This window comes from Crocodylus siamensis, chromosome 3 (genome assembly GCF_052110815.1).
Source record: "Crocodylus siamensis isolate JL-2025a chromosome 3, ASM5211081v1, whole genome shotgun sequence".
In the NCBI taxonomy this organism is placed as follows: domain Eukaryota; kingdom Metazoa; phylum Chordata; order Crocodylia; family Crocodylidae; genus Crocodylus; species Crocodylus siamensis.
Genome location: NC_143397.1, coordinates 117,097,315 through 117,119,050, shown reverse-complemented (window position 1 = coordinate 117,119,050; position 21,736 = coordinate 117,097,315). Strand labels below are relative to the sequence as shown.

Below are 21,736 nucleotides of genomic sequence, written 5' to 3'. Positions count from 1 at the left end.
TATGCGACAGAGAAGGTAAGACAGTGGAGAAAAAGTCCAGTCCCTCGCTATCATAGGCAAATATAATTTCAGTGGGCATTTGTCCATGCCACAGGGGTTACTTCAGTTTAATTCTCCCTAAATTGAAGTGGTGGGTCTTTAAAAACACTGCTTCAATTTAGGGCAAAGTAAACCCGTGTGGCATGTACACAGGGGTTGGGTCCAACCCTTACCTGTCTCTCTGGTGGCAGGGAGGGGAGGGGAGGGCAAGCTGCTGGCAGGCTAAGCGGTCCCTGAGCTGTGGATGGGGGCTGGTGCTTCCTTCTGCAGCAGTGGTGGCACCCCCCAGGTGGCACCCGCCCACAAGCATTTGACCCAAGTGGTCCCAGAGGGCACTGCAGCTGCACAGAGAAGCACCAGGCTCCCACGCAGTTCAGGCAGGCAGGCAGGATATGAGGAGGAGGGGCGTAAAAAAAAAAGGGTCAGGCTCGCTGGGTTTTTTTTCCCTTCAGTGAAGCCTGCCTGCACAGCCCCTGAGATGCACAGGGCCCAGTGCTTCCCTCCGTGGCAAACCAAACTGCCCTGGAGATGCTTTGCTTTGCTGCATCCCGAAGTCATTTAACACACATTATGCTGCCAACACGTGTAAACAGCACACCATTAAAGCACATTATGCTACTGACACGTGCAAACAGCTACACCATTAAAGTGGTGCAAAAGGGCATTAAGCTGCTTTAAAGGCCAATTTTGTGGCGTGTACAAATGGCCAGTCACAAATTTTTCAAGCTCCATCTTAAAACTACTAAGGACTTTTGTCTCCACTAATTCTTTCAGACAGTTGTTAAAGAACCCCACTACTTAGATTATTAGAAACTTACTTCAGACTTCCAGCCTAAATTTGATTTAATTGCTTTATATACATTTGTTCTTATGCCATCATCATCTTTTATTTAAAAAGCTCTCCCTTACACCTTGGTGTTTACCTCCTTGATATACATAGAGAGCAATCATATCCCTTCTCAGCATTAGTTTTTCCAAACTCTTCTTATGTTATTTAAGACAACCTCCATTTTCTTGATCATGCTCCCATCCCATCATCATCTGCCCAGGTCTTTCTTATCCTCTACTGCTTCCAACCAATGAGTATCCACTTATGACAGAAATTCATGTTTGTTGGTTCCTAAGTGTATAACTTGGCAGCTGGTGCTATTACGTGACATCATTTTCTTTCATACCAAATATGAACATCACTGTTTTTTACTGTCTGATATTCAAATCATGCTGTGCATTAGCAATGCCTTCCAACGTTACAATTTCAAGTAAACTCATTAGTCTACTTTTTATGCCAGGGTCACCACTGGATCCAGCTTGAACTTTTTTGTCCCCCTAGAGGAATTCTGTTAGTAACCTCCAGTGTAGTCTTTTACTGACATTATTCCCTTTAGTTCCTTACCTGCCTTATAATTCTATAATAATACTAATATTCATCTTTTTCAGTTTAACTAACAGTTTCTCATGTGGGACTATAGTAAATGCTCTACTGAGTTCCAGACAGATAAGATTTACTGCATTTCTATTGTCTAAAAATTCAGTTATCTTCCCTTGCTATATGTAATGGCAGGACTCCCAGGAAGTTTCACCACTGCTCATTGATCCTCCTCCTCAAACCTCTTCTTCCAAACTTTTAAAATCTTGATTCCTGAGTGGCTTGATACAGTCTGAGTTTTGCTAATGGCATGCCAATTGCCTCTAACCACTCCAGCCAGCTGCTAGAGCCCACCGGGAAGGCTGCTCTTCCTGCCTGCAGCCTCTGCTCAAAATTGGGCAGCTGGAGGGAAATAATGCCAACTAAATTACAAGCTGTGGCTTATATTTTCAAAAAAGATGTTGATCCCCAATCTAGACAGTATTTCCTTAGCTAACTTTAGGATAATATCATGGGAAACAATGTCAGAAGCCTTTCTGAAGTTGAGGTATCCATAGATTCATAGGTTCATAGACACTAGGGCTGGAAGGGACCTCGGAAGATTGAGTCCAGCCCCTTGCCCCAAGGGCAGGAAGTCAGCAGGGATCATATGATCCCGGCAAGATAAATATCCAAATGTCTCCTGAAGGTGTTCAAGGTAGGTGCTTGAACCACCTCTGGTTGCAGTCTATTCCAAACCTTGGGGGCTCAGACAGTAAAGAAGTTCTTCCTTATGTCCAGCCTGAAACGGTCATGGAGGAGTTTGTTTCTGTTCAATCTTGTCATCCCTTGGGGCGCTCTGGTGAACAGATGTTCCCCCAGATCCTGGTGAGCACCCCTGATAAACTTATAGGTGGCCACCAGATCACCCGAGCCTGCGCTTTTCCAGGCTGAAGAGCCCCATGGCTCTCAGCCTCTCATCGTAAGGTCTGTTTTCCTGACCTCTGATAATGTGCGTGGCTCTCTGCACTCTCTCAAGCTTCTCCACATTCTTTTTGAATTGTAGAGCCCAAAATTGGACACAGTACTCCAGCTGCGGCATCACTAAGGCCAAGAACAATGGGAGAATGACATCCTGGGATTTACTTGAGAAGCATCTATGGATGCAGGCCACTGTTTTGCTTCCTTTACTGGCCACAGCATCACACTGAAGGCTCATATTCATCTTGTGGTCAATCATGACCCTCAAGTCCCTTTTGTCTGTAGTGCTAACCAGTGTAGCGCTGCTGAGCCTATAAGCATGCTGCAGGTTTTTCCTCCCAAGGTGGAGAACCTTACATTTTTCGGTGTTAAACACCATCAGGTTCTCATCTGCCCAATTCCTGAGCCTGTCAAGGTCAGTCTGGATCACCCTTCTGTCCTCAGGTGTGGATGCTTTACCCCAGAGTTTGGTGTCATCAGTGAACTTGGCCAGTCTGCTTCTGACACCAATGTCTACATCATTAATGAATACGTTAAATAGCATAGGCCCTAGGACAGAGCCTTGAGGGACCCAATTCCCCAGCCAGCAGATCGTGGTGAGGCCAAGGCCACAATTAGCTAGTTTGGCCAAAAGGAGATCATGGGATGCCAGATCAAAATCTTTTTTAAAGTCAAGATATATGACAGCAATCTCTTCTCCCTTGTCCAGGTGATAAGTCACTTGGTCGTAAAAGGAAATGAGATTGGTCAAGCAAGACCTACCCACAACAAACCCGTGCTGGCTATCCTTCAGGATGTTGCCATCAGCCAGTCTATTAAGGATGGCCTCTTTGATAATTTTTTCCAAGACCTTCCCCGGGATAGAGGTCAGACTGATGGGCTTGTAGTTTGCTGGATCCACTTTTCTCCCTTTCTTGAAGATAGGAAAAAGAAAGATGGCTAAAGTATTGCAGCAGTTAGTTTATTCAAGCAGAACTGAACAATGCAATGTAAGAAGAAATAATGGGTCTTGGGGCCAGCAGCAAAGATTTGACCCTAGACAAAAATATAACCCTTAGAGCAGGTCTGAAAGCTGCACTAGAAACACTATACATGGGACATCTTGTAGTGGATATGCAGCAGAGGTGACAGAAATTTCAAATCATTATCTAGTTAGACATAACTTGGTTATGTCATTAAGAGTCAATTTTCTTCCAAGAGTATAGAAACTGAATTCCAAATTGTTACAAGGAGAGAAAGAGAGTAACTGGAAAACAGGATTTCTTATAGACCCTACAAAAGCTGAAATGGTAGCAGTTATTTCTCCTACTCAGGCTTACTGGGGGGAGCAAAGGAGGCAAAGCCATAAAGTTTTTCTTTTAGCTTGATCATATAACCTGAGACAAGGCAAGGCAAGGCAAGGCAATTAGTTGCAAAACCAGTTTCAAGTATTGGCTAGTTCATACTTGAGAACAAGTAAGAGTGATGGAGTTGGGTGCAGTGAAAGGACAGGTAATAAAAGATGTGTTATTAGAAGTGTGAAAGACCTAAGGCCAGTGGAGAGGCAGTTGAAAAAAGTACTGTTACTCTATTGGCCAAAGCAAAACTTTTGACAGGATAAGCTATTTATTTCTGTGGAAGATACTTTCTGCTTATGTAATTCCCCAAAAGTGTATAGGCTATTTACCCCCAATTAATGTATTGATTGGCCAATTGATTTGAAGCTGAAAGTTAGTAGATGGATATGTCCAATAAGCCTGCTGCTTTACAGTTTTTTCAGTAGATCCATTCATTAGAATGTTGCGTGGAGAAGCTTGGGCATAGTGGAACAAAGACTGAATAAAGCAACATATCATCTTTCTTTTCCAACATTTGCAGATGACTCAACAGAGTTGATGACAACCCAAGAGGAAAGTAAGACACCTCAGGAGTCTGTAAAAGTGCATGAGGATGTTTTACTCTTTTTGACGTCAAGCAGTGCTCCAAAAGCTATGTGGCTGGGGGAGCAGACAGTACCTGAAATTCTTCCTAGGAAGGAGATCCAGGTATTCCAGGGGCACATCTACATATACGGAGGACTGTGCAGTAACTCGTGTTACTGCGCAGCTCCCTCACCTTACGGTTTTAAGCTCATTGCTACTGTGCAGCAGTGTTGGCATCACGGTTTATGCCCAGAGATGCTACATCGCCATAGCATCCAGCTACCATGCAGTACCTTGTTGCTATGGTGACACAGCATCTTGTGTAGACATGCCCAAGGAGTAAAGAAAGACCAAGATTTTGAGAACAGAATTCTGTCAACCAGGAGGAATAGGAGGGAATTGGGAGGCACCTGTGGAAAAGGAAGACAAGCAGCTGAATGACAAAAAGAGTGGAAAGCATACAGTTTTCAAAAAATAAAGAAATAAGTAAAATACTTCAATATACACTGCCACTCCTTTTGTACCTAGAGTGAGTGTATCTGCCCCTTTCCATCCTATTCTCCTTAGCAAAGGAGGCTAAGGAAGTGGTGAGACCTTTTTTTTTTTTAAGGTTGTTGGGAGATCACAATATCCTGTAATTAACTGTTCATTAGTAAGGAGAATGAAAGAGCGTAGGGGGGTCAATGGTTAATATGTTTAAGTACTTGGTACTGCAGAATGTGGCATGGGAAGATTTAAAAAATATACAGGAAGAATTATGTCAAAGCAAGCAAGCCAGCAAGTCACTCAGATTCGACTAGACTATGCCTACTGCTGGTACTAGAAACTCATTTCCACATATAGGGCTTAGGAAACATGCCAGGACAAGTTGGTGTCTATGTTCCCTTCTACTGCCAGCCAAGATAGTGCGATGATGGTCTGTTGCTCATTCTATGTCCTTTGTAGCGGAGTGCTAAGCTCACCTATCATGAGTCGTATCTTCCCAGGACATTAAGTCCAGTCTGGCAGAGTGTATGTGCTGCCTAATGCAGTTCTTGTAACAGAGTTTGGGGTGGCCAACCTTCCTACTGCCTTTTTCAAATTCACTGTACAGAACTCTCCTAGGTAGTTAATTGCTGTCCATACATATGATGTGGCCGACCCAAGTCATCTGCCTCCATGCTAGCATGGCTTCATGCTTGGCAGGGCTACCAGTTATAGTACTCTGTTGTTAGTGATTCTGTCAGACCATTTAATACCCATTATGCTGCATAGGTGGTGTTGTTGCAGGCAGTTAAGTTTTTGATATGGTGATGATAAAGAGGGCAGGTCTTTAATGAGTACAGGAGATGAAGGAACACAAGTTCTCTGTAAACCTGGCATTTTGTACACACTTTGACCCCGTCTTATCCACACAATTTTTTGTAAGCGATCGAAAGCTGAGGAAGCTGACTTTAAGCATGCTGAAAGTTCTTTGTCAATGCTGGTGTCATTGGCAACTATGGTACCTAGGTAGCAAAAAGACTTGGCATTGTTTAACGGGCTGCCATTCAATTTTATTTCTGGCAGTGATAGAGGTGATAGGTTTCTGCCAGGAGTTGGTTGTTACAAGACTTTGGTTTTCTTTACATTAATACAGAGGCCAAAAAGGGATGCAGCATGGGCAAAGGAATTCAGTAAATGACACAAGTCATTCTCAGAAAGGGTGACAAATGCTGAGTCATTGGCATACAGTAGATCTGTTACTTCACTATGTTGGGATTTGCTTTTGGCTTTGAATCAGTGGACGTTTAAAAGTCTGCCATCAGATCATGTTGTTGGGGTGACACCAGTAGTGATAGTAGGTGCAGCAACTCCTAGCACTCTAGTCAAGCACAGAATAAATAATGTAGGGGCAAGCACACAGCCCATGGGCTACAGAAAAGAGTCAGCACCCAATGATACATGGGCCTGCATGTTGTCAGGAAAGCAGTGTATGAGGTTAATTAGTTTGTCTGGGCAGCCAAACTTTGCAAGAAGGCACCAGAGACCAGAGCTTCCAACAGATTTGAATGCCTTACTAAAGTTGTAAATGCAACGTACAGGGGCATTTGTTGTTCAGTAGTTCTCTCCTATAACTGGCATAGGGTAAATATGTTGGCAGTGCTACGTGATGAAGACTAACTACCCTGGGATTCAGGGAGTACGTCATCTGCAATAACCTGGAACCTTTTCAGCAACAACTTTAAACAATTGGTGGAAGACTCCAGATCACAGGCCCTGGTTCTCATGGGGGACTTCAATCACCCTAACATATGCTGGGAGGGCAATACAGCAATGCATAGGCAATCCAGGAAGTTTTTTGGAAACAACTTCCTGTTGCATGTGTTGGAGAGACCAACTAGGGGCCATGCTTTTCTTGACCTACTGCTCACAAACAGGGAAGAATTGGGGACACATGAAGAAGTGGATGGTAACTTGGGCAGCAGTGACCATGAGATGATGCAGTTCAGGATCCTGACAAAAGGAAAAAAGGAGAGCAGCAGAGTTTGGACCTGGACTTCAGAAAGGCAGACTTTGACTCCCTCAGGGGATTGATGGGCAGGATCCCCTGGGAAGCCAAGCTGAGAGGGAAAGGAGCCTAGGATAGTTAGTTGTATTTCAAAGAAACCTTACTGAGGGCACAGGAACAAACCATCCTGATGTGCAGGAGAAACAGCAAATGTGGCAAGCAACCAGCTTGGCACAGCAGAGAACTTTTCCATGAGCTTAAACACAAAAATAAATTTTACAAGAAGTAGAAGTTTAGATGACTAGGGAGGAGTATAAGAGTATTGTTCGGCCATGCAGGGGTAAAGTCAGGAAGGCCAAAGCACAATTGGAGTCGGAGCTACCAAGGGACCTGAAGGGTAACAAGAAGGGTTTTTACAAGTATGTCAGCAGCAACAGGAAGGTCAGGAAAGTGTGGGTCCCTCACTGAATGGGGGAGGCAAACTAGTGACAGATGATGCAAAAACGGCTGAAGTACTCAATTTCTTTTTTACCTCCGTCTTCTCAGGCAAGGTCAGCTCCCAAACTACTGCACCAGGCAGCACAGTTTGGGGAGTAGGTGAGCAGCCCTTAGTGGTGAAAGAATAGATTAGGGACTATTTAGAAAAGCTGGGCATGTACAAGTCACTGGGGCCAGATGCAATGCATCCGAGGGTGCTGAGGAAGTTGGCTGATCTCTTCAGTCTCCGCAAGAGGAGACTGAGGGGGGATCTTGTGGCTGCCTACAACTTTATCAGGGGCTACCAGCAGGGACTCAGGGAAAGTCTGTTCACCAGGGCCCCCCTTGGAGTCACCAGGAACAATGGCCACAAGCTGAGGGCGAATAGGTTTAGGTTAGCTATTAGGAAGAACTACTTCACTGTAAGGGTGGCCAGAGCCTGGAATAGGCTTCCCAGAGAGGTGGTGCTCTCACCTTCCCTGGAGATCTTCAAGAGGAGACTGGATAGGCACCTGGCTGGGGCCTTATGACCACTGCCACCCCCAGTGCTCCTTCCCGCCCATGGCAGGGGGTCGGACTAGATGATCTGTCTAGGTCCCTTCCAACTCATTGATTCTCTGATTCTATGATGTAATCACAGAGCCACTGGCCATTATCTTTGAAAATTCATGGTGATTGGGGGAAGTTCCAGACAATTGGAAAAGGGCAAATATAGTAAACATCTTTAAGAAAGGAAAGAAGGAGGATAGAGGGAACTACAAACCAGTCAGCCTCACCTCAGTCCCCAGAAAAATCATGGAGCAGGTCCTCAAAAAATCCATTTGTAAGCACTTGGAGGAGGAGAAGAAGGTGATTAGGAACAGTCAGCATGCATTCACTTAGGGCAAGTCATGTCTGACCAACCTGATTGCCTTCTATGATAAGATGAGTGGCTCTGTGGATGCAGGAAAGCAGTGGACATAACACTGTATACCTTGACTTCAGCAAGGCTTTTGACAGAAAGCTGACTGGATTGTTGGGGTCAACGGGTAGTATCAATGACTCAGTGTCTAGTTGGGAGATGGTATCAAGTCAAGTGCCCCAGAGCTTGGTCCTGGAGCCACTTTTGTTCAATATCTTCATTAATAATCTGGAAGATGTTACAGATTGCACCCTCAGCAAATTCGTGGATGACACCAAGCTTTGGGATATAGTAGATACATTGGAAGGTAGAGCTAGGATTCATAGGGCATTTATACACATGCGGGGGGGGGGGGCAGGCGGAAGGCACCTGGACCGTCTTGTGTATCAGTGTCCCTGCACTTAAAAAGGGTGGCAGGGACACTTCAGATGAAGCTTGTTCAATGAGTTTTAGTTATAGTGTTCCCACCACCATTTTTAAAGCTGGGGATCTTGATACACGAGATGCTGGAGTTTGCTGAGCTTGATTCACCAAACCTGCTTTAAAGCACTGTAATTACAGTGTCGGAGCAGCCTCACTGCTTGTGTATAGGTGCCCAGAGTAACTTAGAGAAATTGGAGGATTGGGCCAAAAGGAATCTCATGAGGTTCAACAAGGACAAGTGCAAAGTCCTGCATTTAGGATGGGAGAATCCCATGCACCACTACAGTTTGGGGATTCACTGGCTAAGCAGAAGCCCTGCAGAAATAAGCTGGATATGAGCCAGCAGTGTGCCCTTGTAGACAAGAAGGCTAACAGCGTACTGGGCTGCATTAGTAGGAGCATTGCCAGCAGATTGAGGGAAGTGATTATTCCCCTCTATTCTGCACTGCTGAAGTATTATGTCCAGGTTTGGGCCCCCCACTATAGAACGGATGCGAACAAGTTGGAAAGAGTCCAACAGAGAGCAACAAAAATGGCTCAGGGGTTGGGGGACATGACTTCTGAGGAGGGGCTCAGGGAACTGGATGTATTTAGTCCAGAAGGGAAGACTAAAGAAGGATTTAACAGCAGCCTTCAGCTACCTGAAGGGGGGTTGCAAAGAGGATGTAGCTAGACTGTTCTCAGTGGTGGCAAATGACAGAACAAGGAACAATGATCTCAAATTGCAGCAAGGGAGGTTTAAGTTAGATATGAGGAAAAACGTTCTTAGTAGGAGTGTGGTGAAGCACTGGAATGGGTTATCTAGAGAGGTTGTGGACTCTCCATCTTTGGAAGTTTTTAATATTCAGCTTGACAAAACCCTGACTGAAACGATCTAGTTGGGCATTGTCCTTCTTTCAGCAGAGGATTGGACTAGATGACCTCCTCAAGTCCATTCCAACCCTAATTTTCTATGATTCTGCTGTAAGATCTCTGCTCTTCAAAAGCTCAGCATTCAAATGTCTGTTCAGATATATCTGAGTAATTTTTCCTATCAGGAAAACAAACTGGGATAATTCTTCCCAGAGTATCTGCACATACATGCAGCTTGGGTTAAAGTGAAATTTAAATCAGACTAAAAAATTGAACAGAAAAAGTGTGATTGAAAATTAGTTAATTATCAAAAATGAGTTTAAGTGGCCACTCCTGCCCTCCCCCCAAAAAGGACAGCTTTGTTAGAGGTCTGTGTGAAAAAGGGTTGCGAGAACTAAGCATGTTTAGCTTCGAGAAGAGGCAGTTAAGGAGGGGGGAAATGTATAATAAGTCTTCAAATATTTGAAAGGCTGCCAGACAGAAGAGGAAGAACAACTGTTCTTCCTTGCTGCAGAGGACAGGACACAAAGCAATGACTAACTTGCAGCAAAGCAGATTTAGCTCAGCTCTCAGGAAATTGTTCCTTACTGTTAGGGCAGTCAAGTGGTAGAGCAGGCGGTCCAGGGAAGCTGTGAAATTTCTTTCTCTAGACCAGTGGTCTCCAAACTTTTTTGATCATGCATCCCTATCAGTAAAAAAAATTTTGAGCACGTACCCCCAATATATACGTTGCAATACACTGAAAGCAAACAAATGAGTGAGGGCACCACTGTCAACCCCTCCGCATTGTGGAACTCCCACTCTTCCCTCAGGATACCTTGCGTACCGTACGTGACCGTCTGACATATGGGCGCCAGTGTCAATCTGTATATTAAATATTAGTAAAGCTTAATTTCTTTCTTATTTTTTTAGATAAAAAATAAATATAAATAGAAGTTCTAATATTTTCTTCCTGCACCCCAATGGATCGTCTTGTGCACCCCACTTCGGAGACCACTGCTCTAGACATTCTCAAGAGGAGGCTGGATAAGCACTAGACAGGGATGATTCTGGTGTACCTTTTTTGCATTTGTGCAGGGGGTTGGACCACAGGAGATCCTAATCTTTCGCTTACAGAATAATAGGGCTGGAAGGAAAATGTAGAAAATTGAGAAAGAAATCTAAAGAAACCATGAGGGGGATGAGGAAATACATAGCTGGCAGAGCTAAAGGTAACAAGAAACAAGAAGGAGTTTTTAATCTATTTTAGGAACAAAGAGATCCTAGCAATGGTCCAGCTCTTTTACTGGAAGGAGATGATACAGCTATTAATGATGCAGAAAAGCAGAAGTATTCAATATACATTTTTGTTCTGATTTTTGGAGAGAAGGAAGATGAGATATTTGTACCACAAGAGGATGATGAAGTAATTTCCAGACCTTTAAGAATGAAGGAAGATATTAGACAATATCTACTAGAGTAAACATTTTTTTAGCTGAGCCTGTCTAGATAACTGATGATTATGAGTCCTTCATATATTGCTGGGCACAGTGTTTAAAGTACCTTAGACAAAAGAGTCCCCAATCCAAAAATTAAATATTTTAAACATGGAGAGGGGTGGCACATTTTTGATACTGCATAAAGAAAATTCCTTCTTGAATGGCTACCTGTCCTACTGTCCCATCTCTTGGAGTAGAGAAGCCAAGCAGGGCTGCTGCAGGAGATGGAAGAACTTGCTCTTTCTCCTCCTGTCAAAGTGTCATTAAGCTGCTGAGAGAGAGGAAGAAGAGTGAGAAAAAGAGCCTTGCTGTTCAAAGCAGTTCCATATCTTTCCCCCTCTGGAACAAGTGGTGTAGGAAGGGCCATCCAGAGTGAAAGGGGAGAATGCAACCCCAGATTTGGAAGAGGGAATTTACATGCCCCAGGAGGGCAGGGCTGGGACTGGGGAAGCTAGAATTGATCTAGGAGCTGGAAGAAACAAACTGATGGAGAACACAATTAATTGCTGGCTAGGGAGATGGGCAGCTTTGGAGGGAATGGCAGACCTCCCACTTGTTTTCAGACCCCTTTCAGTATGGGCTGAGGAGATCTCTGGCCTGCTGTTTTTTGTTGTTAGTGAAGTTAGAAGAACTGCATAAATTTCAGAAGGCTAAAAGAATGCTAGTTTAAGGTAATATCTAAAAGAGGTCAAGTGGGGTGATCATATTAGCAGCCTCCTACTAGTCCTGATCAAAAAATGGCAAAGTGGTCAGATAGTAAATAATGATTAGGACAGGGCAGTTAAGCAAAACAATGTGAATCACTTGGTAAATAGGAACCATTCCTAGGAATTAATTATAACAGTGGCAAATGCAAAGTTATACATCTAGGAGCAAGGAGTGGAATGGGGGCAGAACTTGGAAAGCCATGTCTCTAAGGAACACTTAGGGGTCATGGCAGACAAGCAGCTTAAACACTACCAATGCGATGCTGTAGCAAAGAGAACTATTTGAATCATGGGATATGCATATAGGGCATTAGTAAGAGAATGGAAGAGATTTTAGGGAATTGGGGAAAATTAATACTGGGATATTGTTTATACTACTGGCATCCATATTTTGGAAAACATGCTAAAAATCATCTCTCTTCCTTACCATCTCCACAACAATTACTTAAGTGCTGAAGAAGATGCCTCACACTGAGAGGCTTAAACAGTTTAATCTGTGTAGTTTATCAAAATTCAGATGAAGATGCAAGTTGGTCACTCTGCCTGAATTCTGTCACAGAGGCAAAATGCTAGATGGTAGATGGCTCTTAACTAGCAGAGAAAAAACACGAGCATCAATGAATTAAGAATGCACAAGGCATGTTATCTTGTGCATTTCCTCACTTTTAAGTAGTTGACTTTGCAGTCTTTACAGTATTACAATGTCCTATATAATTTTTAACTGCATGTAAGCATGTAATTATTATTATATTATAAAATTACAACTGTGTGTTCAGTTGCCTTTTGCAGAGCAGTGATTTCACTCCCTACTTTTCCTTTGTAGCTCCCTCTCTCCTCCGAAAAAAGCATTTTGAGATGAATTACCCAACTAGTGTACACCTTAGGCAACTTATTGTTTGATGAAGGAAACTCAACAGAAAGTCTCAGGTGCTATATTTCATTTAAGGTTCTGTAAACATTTAACCTTTTTTAAAAAACACAGAACCCTAGTTTCAGTCATCTGACCACTTTGTTTTTCAATTAAGAGCTTCACTGTGCACTTTGTCATTTCACTGAAGAGATGCGTATTATCAGGGAGGCAATGGCAAGACCACTTCAAACCTGATCTATGCCATTCTTTATGCAATAACACTGAAGCCAGGAGAGCTGCATCCATTTTTACCTGTTTGATATTAGTCTGTATTCTCAGGTACGCTCTTTACCAATCCCACAAGACTATTAAAAAGAAATGTTTTGAGTATGCCTATGCTGCTGGGGTTACAGTGCAGTGCAGACATGCCCAATCCAGTTTTAAACTAGCCAGCTTGTATATAGATGCAATCTATCTACAGCAGCACAGACCTCAGTGAGGTCCAAACTGAGTTGCGCAGGGTTGTGACTAGACATCTGTGGCAGCTAGACAGTAAAAAGTCTGCTGTGTCAGTTGTGCAGGGTAATCATGATCATTAGATGTGAAAAAAAGAAGTTCCCTTTGAACCAATCCCTTGTGCTTTTCATAATAGATACATGGATCTGGCTTAACTCTTATCTCTGCTTCCTGCTGCTCACATGCTCAATTCTGTTTTCTTCCCCCTCCCTTAACACAGCACACATTCATATACCACTACCAGTGCCACCTGGTGAGGCAGCTACTTGGCTCTGAGCTATAAATCAAGCTATTAGGCAGCTTTTGTCACACTTTGCTACCCTGAGGCACCAACACCCACATGAGTAAAAAGATCATGGTTCTCCAATCCCTTCCCATACGCCCAATATATATTGCATTCCTTGTGCTCTGGCTACTCCCCAGAAGTGGTCCATCTTTGTGTTCTTATGCTCAGCCTCCACAGGGCTCCTCTGCTAGATGTTGCTCCAGCCTTGCCCTTCTCCAGCAATTGAAAGAGAAGAAAATAGTTCCTGATCATGTGAAGCCACTGCCCCATATGAACACAACCCCATCGTGGCACACCTCTGTGCCAAGAGGAGCAAGCCTCACTTTAGAGAGGAACTTTGATCTGTATGAAGACACTGTTATAAAATTTTAATCACAACTACGTATTATATACATATCACTTTTATTTTTATATAGTGACATTGCAAAATTGCTAAAACTGGCAATTAGGGCTTACATTTGGAATGCAGGAGACCCGGTTTCTGGAACACCAGGGACTTGAATGCCAGGACCACCAAACTATTAGATATTTGGGGGGCTCCCTTGGGCTACTCCTACATAAAGCCTACTTCTCCATAACTTTCTTTCATCCCCCTCACCTACCTGGTTTCATTCCAGTTCAGAATGGGGAAAGTCTTGGCATCTCAAAAAGTTTTCCAGAACAGGAAAAGGTTTCTCTTTTCAACCCTACGTAAAGATAAGCTATCTGTGGTCAGCTTTATGATTACCTACATCACTGTTGAGCACACATATGAATGAACGCATCCTATAGAAACATTTGGGATAAAAATAGTTACTTTTCACTTGTGACTGCAAAGACAGAGAATAAAGTTTTATGAAATCAAAGGAACTCTTATATTAGAAAAACACCTATCAGGAAGAGCATTGGATAACCAAGAGATGCTCTGTCACCTAGAAGCCCATTCAGTGTCAGTGACAGGATTCTGACTTTTAGGACACGGAAATGAAGCAGCAGGGCTGATTTCATAATGGAGGTCTACAAGGAACTCTCTAGGCCAGGACTGTCCAGCTGGTAGCCTGTGGGCTGTATGTAGTTTATGGGTGCCAGAATGTGGCCTGAAGGATATACATAACCTGCAAGCACTGAACATGCAGCCCAGAGGCTCCAGCAACAGTCTCTCCTGATAACACATGGCATGGAAGGGCCCAGGGGACCACACACCACTTGCACAGCCCATGCAGTGGGGTGCCACGTGCTGCAGAGTGTGGGGGGTGTGGGAAGGGGCGTGCTTTGTCAGAATAGTGCAAGGGGCCACATGCAACTGGTGCAGCAGGGGACACCCCAGGGGCTACACCCACAAGCTGTGACCCATGTAGTATGCAGCTTGGCAGCCACATGCCAGCACAGCCTGCAGCCCCAAGCCACACTAGAGTCAGACAATCCTGCTAGGCCACCAAACACCTGGCACTGGACGAAAAGTAAAGGAAGACAAGACGTGGCTTCTTTCAAAGCAACTCCATCAAGATCCCCAAATGAGGAAGTGAGACATGGAGTTTCACAGAAACAAGTCTGAGAGAGCATTTGGGGTCAGGTCCCCACAGAGTAAGCCCTTTGGCATCACTGACATGTTACCATATACACTACAAAATAGAAACAATTCCTGGGGAAGCCAAGTAGCAAGTCACAGATTACCACCGCCATCAGCATCAGCTTGTCTGTGCACATGATCCAGTGTGCCAAAAGAGAACAAATACACTAGTGACTTCTGCACCCTGTATGAAAGATGAGGTTTTAGCAAACATTTGCAAATATTTTCACCAAGACAGAGCAGTTGACATGCCTGCATTTTAGCATTGCTGAACTACAATAAAGCTAAAGAAAGACGAATCCATTTCTTAAATGACTGCTTAAAAACTTCAGTTGAACACACGGCATAAAACTCAACACACTGTACAAAACCAAATGCCACCGTGCAACCACGCTGTTCGACACCACTAAGCTTCCGTTGCAGTTTGAATACGAGCACAAACAGCCTCTGTATTATTGTCTTTGCTTATTCTTTAAACTGAACTGTAGCTTCTGCTAGGTGCAAGGATGCAGCGCCATCCCCTATTTCTGCTTCCTAATCATGCATTTCAATGCTTTAGCAGTAATAGCCCAATTTATTTGTTATCTGCAGGTACATTTGATTTTAAATGGTCAGTAACCCAGTCTGGCCTAGAATCCTCCCCGTTAAATTCAAGATGGCACAGCGTGCTCAGTGTTTCTGTCCCTATAATGGGCTCTGCCTCCAGGGAAGGCCGCAGCAACCCATGGAGGCCATTCAATACACACCTTTCTACTCTGGCACTGCAATGTGGCCTTGTCCTCTGGCATGTCACTACTTGAGGTGCAAAATTCCTATATTTGGGAATCTGCCTTCAGAGAACCAAATTTCAACTTTTGGCGCCTTACTCTACCCTGCTCATCAGCAGGCTGCTGGTCTGCCTGATCCTCACATTCTAGCCTAAGCAGAGCTTGGTCTTGCTCTGGCCTGGGCCCTGCCTGGTCTTTGGCCCCCCCTAGGGCTTCATATGTTTTACAGTCCCCACAAAGCCTCTGGTCTTACCTGGGCTCCCAACCCTCTCCAGAGGCTACAGCCCCTTGCAGCCTGCCAGGTCCTGGATCCTTGCAGGGCTCTGTCTGGGCTTGAGCCACTCATATAACATACACCGCACCCCTGGCCTCTGCCTCATCCCATTTAAGCCACCCCAAACCTCAGTTATCACAAACCCCAAACAGAAGGAAAACATAAACCCTGTCTCAGTACACAGCTCCCTCCAGAGCTCCTGCACTCACAGCCCTCTGACCTAGACTGGCCCTGGCCCTGTGCTTGCACTTATATGGCCCGTGATTCCTCTCCTCCAGCCAACAGACCTGGCTCGCAGGCAGGACCCTGGCCCTGTTTTCCAATCTCAGAACCGCAGCAAGGGCTCTCCTCCCCTCATCAGCAACTCCGAGCCCTGCAGCACCCCTTGGTGAAGCTGCTGTCCCGTCTGCCTTCTGCCATGCTGCTTCCTCTTTGCAGCAGCCAGGCTCAGGGTAGCCTGCTGCAGTCACACACGTTAAACATGCTGCAGTCCAAACAAGGGAATCAATGGTGCCGCCTGAACTTCAGTAGGCCCAGGGCTTTTCCCAGGAACATGACTACGGTGGGGTAAATGGGACACCTGCTCCAGGCACTGACTTGCAGGGGCCAATACAATCCCCACCCCCACACTCCAGGAGTCTGTTACAGCAGGCACAGTCCTGCACTGCCCAGCCAAAGAAGCAGGGCAGCCCTGCACACTGCAGTGTGGGGGGTTGCAGCGGGGCTGGTGCAGCTAAGGTGCAGGCTCACCACTTGCTGGCTGCACCAGCCCCAGCACACAGGCTCCCTGGGGCCTGTCTCTGGTGCCCAGTTCACTCTCCTGTCCCCCTCCTTCCCACCTGACAGTACTCTCCTGGGTGTGGAGCTCTACCTTCCACAGAGGTGGGAAGGCCACCATTCAGCACAAACCCTCCCTCCCCATCCTCTACAAGACATAGCACTGCCCAGCTCCTAGCACTGGGCATCACAGGCTGCACCTGTCATAGCAAAGACTACTGCAGTCAGTGCAGCTCTAGTGGTAAGACTCTTGGCCCCTCCACTCCATCCACAGCAGCACACGGTGCCTCTGGGTTATCCCACCACAACTTGGGCCTTTCTCAGGTGCCTAATTCAAGTGTCTTCTGCCTTATTTTGCTAGCGCTGAAATGAAGCTGTAGCCCTGACAGTCCAGGAAAGATGTGAGAGCCAAGAGTTTTTGCAGCTGCTATCTTCTACCATACTGACTACATGGCTGGGGTGGATTTAGGTAAGTTTTCAGGTACTACAAGGCTCTTCCTGGAGACCTGCCTCTTCTAACAGCAAACTGGGGGCGTAGACTCAACAACTAAAATGTTTCAGACACCATTGAAACATCTCAGAGGCCAGTGGGACACACTGACTAGCTCTTGGAAACTTTCTGAATGCAGCTGAAACACTCCAAAATAGGCTGTCTTGCCATGACCTGATGTTTTGGGCTGTTTCACTTCCAGCTGCATCTACAAAAGGGAGGGAAGGAGGGACACGGGGGACCGGGGGGCACTCTGCTAGACGTCAGGCCACTGAGTCCTGGTCTGGGTCCCAAGGTGTGGGTGGGTCCCCTGCACCCTCCACCAGGACCTCAACCCCAGCCACACTCGTGCCAGCTCCTGGGGGTCCGGGTGCAACTGAGTCCACCAGACCCAGTCCCCTTCACCTCTCTGCTCTGCTGCAAGGGGGAAAGGAGAAGGCAATGTGATTGGGGCTGGAGTGTCAGACTCCCTGGGATGGGGCCACGGAGCCTCAACCCCTCCTGCTTATCTCTCTGCTCCCCACCTCCCTCCAGTTCCCTGTCCTGGAAGTGGGGGTGAGCTCTACCGCTCCCTGTTGAGCAGCAGAGCAGGCTGCAGGGTTTTCAGACACCCTCCAGGCAGACAGGACGGCACAGGGGCCCCTGGCTGAAGTTTCCTGCAGGAAACGGATCCAAGTGTGCTTCACTTGAACGTGTTTCCATTGTAACGTCTGTCTGTACCCTCTGCCTCCATCTCCAGTGGATCCCCAAATCACCTCTGAACTCCTTGCCATCCTCTCTTGGGAGGAACTTGGGCAGACGTAAAAAAGAAAACACTACCTGCATAAAAAGTAGCAGCTTTTGGTCTTGGTAATGGCAGAGGGCAATATCCCCTTTTTGGCACTTAGCAGCATGCAGCATATTTACTGGTGACAGCAAGGAAATGGCTGTTGTAGTCCATTTCCCTCCACAGCTCCAGGAGCAAAACGGACAAGTTGCCCAACTCCAAGTGTTGAATCGCGGGGCTCCCGTTCATGGGACAGGACCCCACATAGCTGTATGGCTAGTCACGGACACGCACAGCAGCATGCTGGCATTGACAATGCACAGCAACGGGGTAGGAAACCAAGGGTTGGTAAACTCTAGATTACCTACCTACCTACCTACCTCTTAGCCTGCATTATAGACAAACCCTTGTCTTCCCTACAAAGTGCATCTAAGTAAGATGCCAGCTCCCAAGTTCACCTAATTGGAGAGAAAGTGGCCAAGGCACAAACAACATTTGAACTGCACCTGAGACACACAGAGTGATTCTCTCAGCAACCAGTGACCTGACACCTCCTCTCCAAACCTGAATATTTCTTGGATTTTCCCCGTGACGTCTCTGTCCCTGTTCTCTCGGGGAAGCAGACACGTTCCCACATCCTCGCTGTTCCTTTTGGAGCTATTTGAGATCCCAAGTTGGCATGAGTTAGTAATAAGGACCACGAATATTAAGGAAAGGTTGTGATGCCCTCTCCTAGTACCTCAACAGAAGAGCCCTGCATCCTGCAGGATTTCAGACCAAATCTGCAGTAAAGCAAGTTTAGCGGGGGGCGGAAATATCCCCTGGTTCTCATAACATTTCAACTGCCCCATTACCGAGACTGATAGAGGCAGAGTTTAGACAGTCACTAGCACCACAACTATGTTTTGTTATATCTACCTAACAAGTCGGCAAAGCTTGAAAAAATCATCTATCAGCAACAATAAAACTTGAAAAAATCACCTCTGCTCATTGAAACCTTTTCTACACTGGAATGCGCACAGTTTTTTTTTCTTCTTTTCACAAGGATGATTGAAAAAACAACGACCAAACTGGAAGGCGTTTTCTTAAAAATATCCCACAGTACATAAGAAAACTGACGAACTTGCGACAATCCCCAAACAAGAAGCCTTCGCCAGTCCCACGGGCACAGCTGAGAAGTGCCCTCATCTGCTCTATGGGCCCTGGAAGCCCACTGTGGAAATGCAGTCATCAAGGTGAACCGTCCCACAACGTGCCCGCACACCCCAACGCCTGGACCCTACTCGCAACTTGTGGCGCCCAGGGCCGGGTGGCCCAGCGCTCGGCCCTCGTGCAGACAAGGTGCTTTGGGTCTAGCTGCTAACTTTTAGTTGACCAACTTTTATTAGTGGGTCCAATGAGACTTGTACGAGTGAGTCTAATGCAAGACGGACTGACCCAAAGCACCGTGTCTGCCCGCGTCCTTCGCCCAGTCCTGAGGCAACCGGCCCCATGCCCGACCCCGCGCCTGCCGAGAGCCCGGGCGCCGACCCCCCCACCCTGCGGCGGCAAGAAAGATGCCGAGGGGAGCGGCACGGGGCTCCGCCGGGACTGCAGGCGGCTGCGCCGCAAGCTCCTCGCCTTTCCAGCGGGCAGAGAGCGACCTCCGCCGCCTGGTGCCCGCGCCCGGCCCTTGGCGGGGCTCCCCCCGGAGCCCAGACCGGCAAAGCGCCCGCGTCTGCCCGGCGGCGGCTTCTGGGGAACAAACCTGCGCCCAGCGCCGAGCAGGGACGTGCGGCAGCTCCAGTCGCGTCCGCCCGGCTCCTCCGCCCGGCCCCAGCTCCCGGGGCACCGGCCTCTCCTCCCGCCCCGCCCGCCCGGGCGGCCCCGCCCGCAGCCTGCAGCCCCGGGGCAGGTCGGCGGGGGCAGCCCCGCGCCCCAGGGAGGGGCTGCTCCCCCGGCCCCCTCTGCTCTGGGTGTCGGGGGGGCTCATTTTTTAAAATTATTATTAACTTTGTATCCGAGCCCAAATAGGCCAAAGCCATTTCCAAATCCAAGAGTCCAGAACCATAAGCAGCCGTGCCAGTGACGCATAGCGGGTGCACGTGCACCCCCTGAACACGGACGGCAGTGCACCCCCTGCGAAAAGGCGCTGCTGACTACCGGCGGCACCTGCGGGCGGTCCAGGATTGCTGCTGGCCGACACGGCCTGTTGCGTCTGCGGGTGGTCACCAACCACTGCTTGGCGCTTGCCCCCCACTGCCGCAGCCCCCTGTGGGGGCTCCCTGCTTGCCAGCACCACCACGGTCTGCGGGAGCTCGCCGTGCCCCCTCAGCCTCCAGGGGCACCCGGCGTTCATGAGTGGCCCTACTACCCGCAAACATCCTCCACCCGCCCCGGGGCTTCAGATGTTTCCAAATCCTTTGGCAGGCATCCTACGTGCAGGCCCAAGCCCAGAGGCCTGGGGTTCGGATGCCCCCCGTGCCCTCAGCTGTAAGGCCCTTGGCGCAAGCAAGGGAGGAGACTCCCATTCCCATAAACTGGGCGTTGGGCCGCTGCACCTTGGCGCGCACTGAACCACGCCAGACACGCAGCTCTCCTGCACTGTGGTTCAGGAAAATGGCCTTCATGGACACAGAGACATGATATTTCCCCTGCCAGGTTTAAGCCTCGGCCGGGGCTGTGACTGTGGGGCGCCAACGCTCCTGCTGCAGCCAGAGCCGGGCAGACCTGCCGCAGGGTCTTACCCCAAAACTCAGGGTCAGACCCTTGCTGCCGTCTTTGGGGTCGGGGAGGAATTTTACCTCATGGTCATACTGGTGTGGACTGGGGGAGGAGGGGGAAGGGGTTAGTCGCTTTCCTCTGAAGCAGGGGCATGGTCCTCTACTTGGGAATCAGAAAATCATAGAAAATGAGGGTTGGGAGGGACCGCAGCTGGTCATCTAGTTCAGCTCCCTGCTCAAAGCAGGATCATCCCCAAATAGGTCATCCCAGCTAGGGCTGTCGAGTGGGGCCTTAAAAACCTCCAAGGATGGAGATTGCACCACCTCTCCGGGTAACTTGGTCCAGTGCTTTCACCACCCTCCTGGTGAGAAAATTTTTCCTCTTATGCAGCCTAAATCTCCTTTGCCACAACTTGACCCCGTTACTCCTTGTTCGGTCATCTGCCACTGCTGAGACCAGTCCAGCTTCCCCCTTTCAACCCCCCTCAGGCAGTTGAAGGCTGCTATTAATTCTCCCCTCAGTCTTCTCTTCTCCCAACTAAATAAGCCCAGTTCCCTCAGCCTCTCCTCTCAAGTCATGTTCCCCAGTCCCCTAACCATTTTCATTGCTTGTCCACAATATTGGCATTTCCCCACTAAAAATATTCCTGTTTTTTTCCACTGTTGTAATGTACCACGACACCTGACTTAACAGGTACCTTATTTAACCAGCTGAAGTCTCATTATGGGTTCATCTGCTATTACTGGTGAAAGAGGCTAGGGGGCGCCTCATACCAATTTTACTCTCTTGACCTCCTAGTACTTAATTACAGCAGGGGCAGTTTAGCTCTGGGTTTCTTTTATTTTTAGTTTTTTCCTTCCCTGAGCTGGCAGCCCCTCGGTCAGTGTGGCTGGCGGGGGCAGGGTTGGGGCCAGGCTGGCCGAGAGTGCAGCGCAGCGCTGCACGGGGGGGGGCCAGGCTGGGAGACCATCACTGTGTCTTCCCAGGGAGGCGGCAGCGCTGGGGGGGGCTTTGGGGGGGTGTATAGCCCCCCCAATTCACCTTAACCCCCATAACCACACCTCTCAGAGCCTCCACCCACCCGCAGAGGCATGGTGTGGCGCTCCCAGCCTGAGCTGGCCTGGCCCCGTGGATGTGCGAGGCTGCAGAGACAAAGCTGGGCAGCAGCTCCCCGCCAGTCAGTG

The 21,736-nt window shown here is 47.5% G+C and overlaps 1 protein-coding gene across 1 annotated transcript in view; it reads right to left on the bottom strand.

The window, feature by feature from the left end:
* AHRR (aryl hydrocarbon receptor repressor) overlaps positions 1–19,677 on the bottom strand; it is a 136,864-nt gene extending 117,187 nt beyond the window's left edge. The window contains exon 1 of the mRNA XM_090039083.1: positions 19,597–19,677. The gene's annotated coding sequence lies outside the window, so the exon portion shown is untranslated. The remainder of the gene's footprint in view (positions 1–19,596) is intronic.
* Positions 19,678–21,736: the final 2,059 nt, after the last annotated feature.